This window comes from Penaeus vannamei, chromosome 38 (genome assembly GCF_042767895.1).
Source record: "Penaeus vannamei isolate JL-2024 chromosome 38, ASM4276789v1, whole genome shotgun sequence".
In the NCBI taxonomy this organism is placed as follows: Eukaryota; Metazoa; Arthropoda; class Malacostraca; order Decapoda; family Penaeidae; genus Penaeus; species Penaeus vannamei.
Window position 1 is genome coordinate 102,501 of NC_091586.1, and position 7,500 is coordinate 110,000.

The 7,500-nt window shown below is 34.5% G+C and overlaps 1 long non-coding RNA gene across 1 annotated transcript in view; it reads right to left on the reverse strand.

Moving 5' to 3' along the window:
• Positions 1-5,045: 5,045 nt before the first annotated feature.
• The window catches only part of LOC113808951 (uncharacterized), a 3,827-nt gene continuing 1,372 nt past the window's right edge, over positions 5,046-7,500 (reverse strand). Inside the window, exons 1-2 of the long non-coding RNA XR_003476029.2 lie at positions 6,395-7,500; positions 5,046-5,703 (exon numbers count right to left, since the gene is read on the reverse strand). The exon at positions 6,395-7,500 is cut by the window's right edge and continues 1,372 nt beyond it. This is a non-coding gene — a long non-coding RNA (uncharacterized lncRNA). The remainder of the gene's footprint in view (positions 5,704-6,394) is intronic.

Sequence of the window (7,500 nt, forward strand, 5' to 3'; positions counted from 1 at the left end):
CTCTTTCATCATATGGCAAAAGGGTCAAAGTCCCTTGAAAACTATTCACTTATTATCCATTTCATTTGAAGGTATGGCATTGGTTTTCAGCATGTTTCCTATTCCTATGAACATCCAAATAGCACAGAATACACATCTATGATGGTTAATACATATTGCATCCTTTATGAAAACTTACTGACAATATATGTACGATGCATAAATTTTCATCATGTTTAACCAATCTCCAATCTTTCACAATTGTTTGTCTACCTAATAAGTTTTATAATCCATCAGCATAATGTCTAATACAGAGGAGACATTCTTACTCAGAGTAGGAGACACAGAATGTCAATGAGAACATAGAAATGTACAGTTGCGGAATTATATTTCAGTACACTTTCTGGGTCCCACTTTTGTACATCTGGCAACCAGTCGAAGTAAACATAGCGTAAATAGTATTTTTGTGAATGAGGCTGAAACCCTAGGTAGTTTGTAACAGAGTGTGATTGGTCGAATGTAAATAACCAACGAGTATATTAATATCTTTTAAAACTAAGAAAGCCATTTAATCTTCCGTTTTCTTCAAATAAGTGATCACAAAACATGTAATACTAGTTATCGTTGATTTTGTAGTTGGATATTCCTCAAATGCAATATCCTCGAATTGTTTGTTTATCGAAGCGGCAACACGTATGGTGCGGAGGCGGCAGTTCCCCAGTCTTCCAACACGAGAAGTATCAATGATTTTAGCTTCATGCTTTAAATCTCTGTATAGCAGCAAAATCAAACAAAAATGTGCAAAAGATCTTTGTAAATACTTCTCGTAGCTGCACCATAATCGATCTTGTAAAATATACGTTTTTCCTCTTTGTCAGAATCAAACACTTATTTTGAATAAACAGAAATCGTGCAACATTACATTCTTCTTTACAGAATGCATAGATTCTTCATCATTGTGTGTGTGTGTGTGTGTGTGTGTGTGTGTGTGTGTGTGTGTGTGTGTGTGTGTGTGTGTGTGTGTGTGTGTGTGTGTGTGTGTGTGTGTGTGTGTGTGTGTGTGTGCGTGTGCGTGTGCGTGTGCGTGTGCGTGTGCGTGTGCGTGTGCGTGTGCGTGTGCGTGTGCGTGTGCGTGTGCGTGTGTGTGTGTGTGTGTGTGTGTGTTTTCCACTGCTTAGTGACGAGTTATGAAACTATGTTTAATTCGTTTCGGTTATTCAAAATGTCCTTTATCTTGTGCTAAAATCTGATCATAGTTTTTTTTCTGTTATTATTCCGTAAGTCTTGGCGTTTTTAGAAGGAGGCGCATCCACATTCGATCAGTTGAGCGAGAAAATACAAGTTGGCTTGTTTCAACTCAAGCAACTACAAGCTAGGTGGTTCCAAAGAGGGTGAATAGCAAAAGCCAAAGAACCGACTCTCATTACAGGAGCTGTATGCCTGATATGTTGAAGAAGAAAATTCGTTTGGATTAATGTCAGTTAATCTTTCTCTTTACTTTTATTTGTTGTTTATGCATTATTTTCCTTATTTTTGTCAATAACGCTTGTTTACAATGTATGTGTATGTGTAGAAATAAAGACATTCTTGTCTTTTATCTTTATTGTTTTTATATGTCATTTTCACAGTGAACTAATAGATCAGATCTAGGCACGGATTCAATAAACAGACAATTATAATTATTTTAGAATATTAACTGAACGCAAAACCGTGGTCGGATTAACCAGGCCTCAACATTGTGTGTATGTATTGTGTGTGAAAGAACTGCAATTATACAGTTTTTAACGCTTTAGTTAGAATCTTTTGTTTTATATTTCATAAACATTTTGAGCCCCTTCTCACACAAAACGCCATGCCTTGTAGTTGATAACTAACACACACACACACACATATATATAATTATTTTTATTTTTTCATAGATGATGGGGGCTTCAGTGAATCGGCTAATTGGGGGTTTATTCATTTTGGAGATACCTTTACTAAGAATAGTAATAATTGTAGAAAGGGAAGACAAATAGCAATGTTTATGATAGGAAATCCGTATTGTTATTCAAAGGGTGTCTAATCCCTGAGCCAGAGGTGACGTGTTCACATGTGACGTCTCGATTTCTATCAGCTGGTTCGAGGTTGCTTCATCAGCCGTTTCTCAAACATTGACAATATTCGGCCAAACATTTTTCGTCGGGTTTTTGAGCGACATCCCTCGCCTGGCCACCGAAGGACTTCCACGGGGTGTTCGGCAGGGAACTACTTGGTAACTGCCCTGGACGTGTGTTTAGGGCAGTTATCCTCCTTGTTTCTGGGAAGGGCCAAGGCTTAACCGTGTACTGATGGGAGGATTTTTTTTTCTAACAATTCGATATATTTGTCCAAGAGACATTTTTCCCGTTTCGCCAACATCATGTAGGGAGATCCACCCCTACATATCGCAGGTCACGCGGCCGCGCCTCGCCGTATTATAGATAATTTGTCTGTCATTTGTGAAATGTAAATAATGATATAGAATCTGAACATGAAATATGACGTGTAGGGCACTGTTCTGTGTAAACAAATATTTATATAGTAAATTGAAATAAATTGATTTCTGAAATATTGAAAAGGGCAAACATTTACACCTTTAATTCCCTTCAGCAATGGAGCTTTCCGTGTATTTACGGTGTATTTTGGTCGTTATGGGTGCCCTCCTCTTCCCAAGGTCTATATAAGTACTTATATAGACCTTGCCTCTTCCCACCCTATCTGCCTGTACACCATCGTCCGGATGCCCAGCTCTCCGAATATATCACCGTTGGAGAAGTTACTTTCCCTCACCCCATTGTCAGAAGTCAAAATTGGTCCCATATCCACCTGGACGTAAGGGACATGTTTTGTAGAGAAACAGGCTTACTAAGCCGCGGGATCATGCGGTAGGGTGACCTGTTCCTTTCTGCCCCGACTTTGACCCTAGCATGCTGACGTCAGCATAACATTGTTCCGGGAAATTATTACTTCTAGGATAATGTATAAAGTGAATGAATTTGATGTAAAGGTTTGATATGCAAATATCATCTACACCTACGCATATATTGCATTACATTGCACTGACAAATAGCAATAAAATGAATAGATGACAATAACAACTGACCGAGAAATCCCCATTTCAATAGAATGAACAAGATATACAACATAAGTATTGGGAGTTGGTTCTTAGATTTTTGCTCTTCACCCTCCTTGGAACTACTCAGCTAATAGTTGCCTGAGTTGAAACAAGCAAACATGCATTTTCTCGCTCACCTCTTCGAATGTGGATGCAACTCCTCAAAGAAAAGCTAAGATTTAATGCATAATAATAGCTGATTATACAATCTTTCATAATTCATTACCAAGCATGACTTCATATTTCCATAGACAATACACACACATCGATTACGAATCTACATATTCAGTGTAACCTAATTGTGATTTTGTTCATGCTCTTTATTGAAAAATCTAATTTAGCACGGTTTCTGTTTATACAATGTGTTTGATTTAGGCATAAAGATAAAAAAAAAAAAAAACTTTATTAGGTCGATTAGCTGCGACTAGATGGTGCAAGTATTTACAGAGGTCTCAGTGATTTTACAGAATTTTAGGTAATTTAGTTACCATACATAAATGTTCAAAGCATGAAACTGTTTCATGTTTTAAGAAATATGTATCTATAAATGATACTTCTTATGTTGTAAGGAGTATGAAATGCAGCCTCCCCATCATAGATGTTGCCATTTGGATAAGCAATGCCAGGATATCGCATTTGAAGAATGTCCAACTACAAAGTCAGCGATAACTAATATTACATGCTTTGTTCTTTATCACTTATTTGAAGAAATCAGAAGATCAAATGGCTTCCTTAGTTTCAAAAAATATTCATTAATACACTTATTAGTTACTTATTTACGACCAATCACACTCTTTGTTACAAACTACTTAGGGTTTTAGCATCATTCACAAAAATACAATTTACACTATGTTTACTTCGACTGGTTGCCAGAGGTACAAAATTGGGACCCAACTGCAACTGTACATTTATCATCGCTTACACACTACTAATGATATAAATATTGCATCTTTCATCACTTCAGCATAAAAATTTGTACTATAGCTTCATACATAACTTTTACTTCATGAATTATCTTTAGTGCCAACTTCACTTTTCTTCAGATTTGGAACGTCAGTACAAGCAATAACAAAGGTGTATGGCATACCTGAAGCAACAATTAAACAATGGCTATCCATTTATCATGTAATGGGTTCAAACCCTGGACTCACAATCTTGATAACTGAAGCTGAGGAACCAGTCCTTGTAAACTATAAATCAAACACAGTTACAGTCCATCCTGTGACTAAATCATATAAACAATAAAAACTGAAAAAAAAACATTTTGGAGGATGAAAAAGGGACACATATTGCAAGAAAGTTGCCCTCTTCTTTTAAAAGCACAGAGCTTAACAAAAATAGTGGAAAGTATTCCTTCAGAGGCACCCCTAGCTGACTTTCTTTACCACCTGAATCACTAACTTCAGCAAGAAAAAAACATAAACATGCAAGTGATTAAGCAGTGGTTTCAAACTGCACTTCATTATTACAGAGGTTGATGCCACTGGTGATCTAGAACAGGGGTTTCCAACCTGGGGTCAAGCAGTACTTTCTAGAGGGTCATGAAGCAATATCAAAATTAAGATATTGAAGTGAAGTGAATTTTAACTCACCTACAGTATCTACATATAAATATCTCTCACGTATCAAATTAGAATTGTACAGTGTTTTTGTCCTATAGCTACTGACACCATTACACAATTCATATCTAGTAATAACTGAATATGAAAAGATGAAACACTAAATAGGACAATGGAGATTATTATAAATTGGTCAGAGGTCACAGAATAGGAAAGTTTAGGAACCACTGATCTACAGCATCCCAGATGAAACTAATCCCCTTATTCTCCTGAATTATCCCATCTGCAGTTTCATTTCAAAAGGAAAGGAGCAAAAGCTTTTATGTAAACCCAGAAACTAAGGAACTTTCATCTCCAAATATAGCAAAAGCATTAAAAACATTGGAATATCAATATTTTTCTAGGTTATTTTTTGGTGAAGTGGAAGAAAATGATTTATCTTTGGAGGAAACTCATTAACATTTTTCAACAGTAGCAACATGATTATAATTAACACATCTATGATTATCAATCCAGAATCTCGAAGGAGTTTGCAAAAAAAATTGTATATACTTAAATATATGCATGAGCTTTATTTGTAAAATGAAAGGAATTTTGGCATAATTAGAAAGCACGCTTAATTAGTGTCCATATCTTACAAGCCATTGAATATAAGTTTATAACTTCTACACAAATTAAAGACCAACCATTTCTTGATACTTTTATGATGAGACATATCTGGGAAGAGTCCAACAACAGTGAATACTTTGATAAAGAAAAATACCCCTCAAATATGCACCTTAATTTGCGACCTTACCCTAAACTTTTACTCCCGGTGGTGTCAGCGGGTTATAGAATTAATCATAGTGTTTATTTCTTTTCAACAACCAAAAGGCAATGTGTATCAAAGTCTCCATTCAGTTTTAATTCTGAATGAGGATCATCATAACATTTTGCCAAAGATTTCCTCCCCGTGTTTACTTTGTGTGAGCAGATCTCTCATCTGAAGAATCTGCATATGGCTTCTTTGTAGAACTTCTTACCGGCTTCCTGAAATACAAATGATTTCAGTGTTTCTGCATACTGGAGGAAAAACTAGATGAATTGTGATAACTGATATTTTTATTTTTTTGCTGAACACAGAGAACATATAAGCATGTTCAAAATTATTAAGGATAAAAACTGATGAAAATGAAATGAAATTTAAAAAAGTAAATCTATATATATACACATCAATGCTTATTCATTCATTAATATATAACAATGTTATAAAAAGCTACCGCTAAAAGCATCAAATCTGAGAGCAAAAATATTTATATATCACTCTGTGCAGTTGAATCTCATAGCATACATTGTAGTCATTTCATTCTGGAATTAATAACAAACAATAACAATAATAACAATACCAATATTATTCATAAAAATAATGACAAAATAACAATAATAATTATAACAAAAAGGGATTTCTAAGATAACTTTTTTGTCATTACACTTATGTGATTAAGCCAGGCTAGTCTCAGGGAATATTTCCAATTCTAATAATCTTTGATGACATTTTCTGTTTGGGAAGAAATTAATTTTGTTAAAATTCTTATCATGTTTCAATTGTTTTCCCTAGACAGTTTTAGCTATGCATCATTGTATAATAAGGGATCTTCATTTGGTTAAAAGAAGGCAACAGGTTAAGGTCACAAGTTGAAGTATTAGTATTTACAAAACTTAAAAAAAGAAGCCATACTACCTGTTCATTATTTTGCATGGTGGCTGCAGCAGCACACTCAGTGTTGTATACCATTACATTACCCCCTAGAGTGGCTCGTCAAGGAGGTGCTGATACTCTTCTGACTATCTGTCATTACACTGAAGGGTTATTCTGGCAACAGAGTATCATCTTTTATAAAACATATCAACTGACTACTGATTTACCATCAAGAGACTATCTGCTTGCAAAACAAAGAATTCTGAAGTCTTTGAAGTCTGACATCCTCTATGATGAATACAGACACTAATCCATTCCTGGATATTTATTTTCTATAAAAATGGAGAAATCAAATTGGTAATTATTAATTATCCAAAATCAATGATGATTATGTGTAGTATAAAATATATCAGTATATCAAAATATACAGAATAACTGGAAAAAAAAGATTGCATGCCAAACATTCTCGATAATTGACTTCCACAAAAAGCTGGGCCTTAATACGAATGATCTGTGTATCTATCATTTTGGCTCTTTATTTTCCTGAAAAATATAAAATCTTGTTACTTGTTAACTTACTAACCCCATTCAGTTACTGATTGCATAAGCTCACCTGAAATATTGGGCTTGTAGATGATTTTCTAAGCATGTTCATAGTATAATATATCTGGTAATAGGAATGAATAAAAATAAGTCATATGCAGCCATGTGTAATGAGAGATGTTGAAAGGTTATGAAGACAATAAAGAACTCTCATCAGATTCCTTCAAGAAAAATAAAGGCTAAGAGTATGAAATAAGAATTTATATATTAGGAATCAATGAGATGTCCTGGGATTTTTTAACTGCTATCTAAAAGACAAATAAATGAAAATCAAATGGAAATAAAGACTTAAACCAAGTAATTACATCATAACATGTTACTAAGGGATATTTGTGATCAGTTTATAATGTCAAAAATACTTAAGTAATCCAAACTAAAGTAAAAGTGTCAGAACAAAAAATATTTTTATTTTTTCTTTCACCTGATTAGAGCCAGTGGATAGGGTTGACACACCACTTTCAACTATTGTTCCTAATGAAGCAGCATTTCTTTTAAATGAAACATTTTTGATTCAGGCACAAAGAAAATCCCTAGATAGAAAAGAC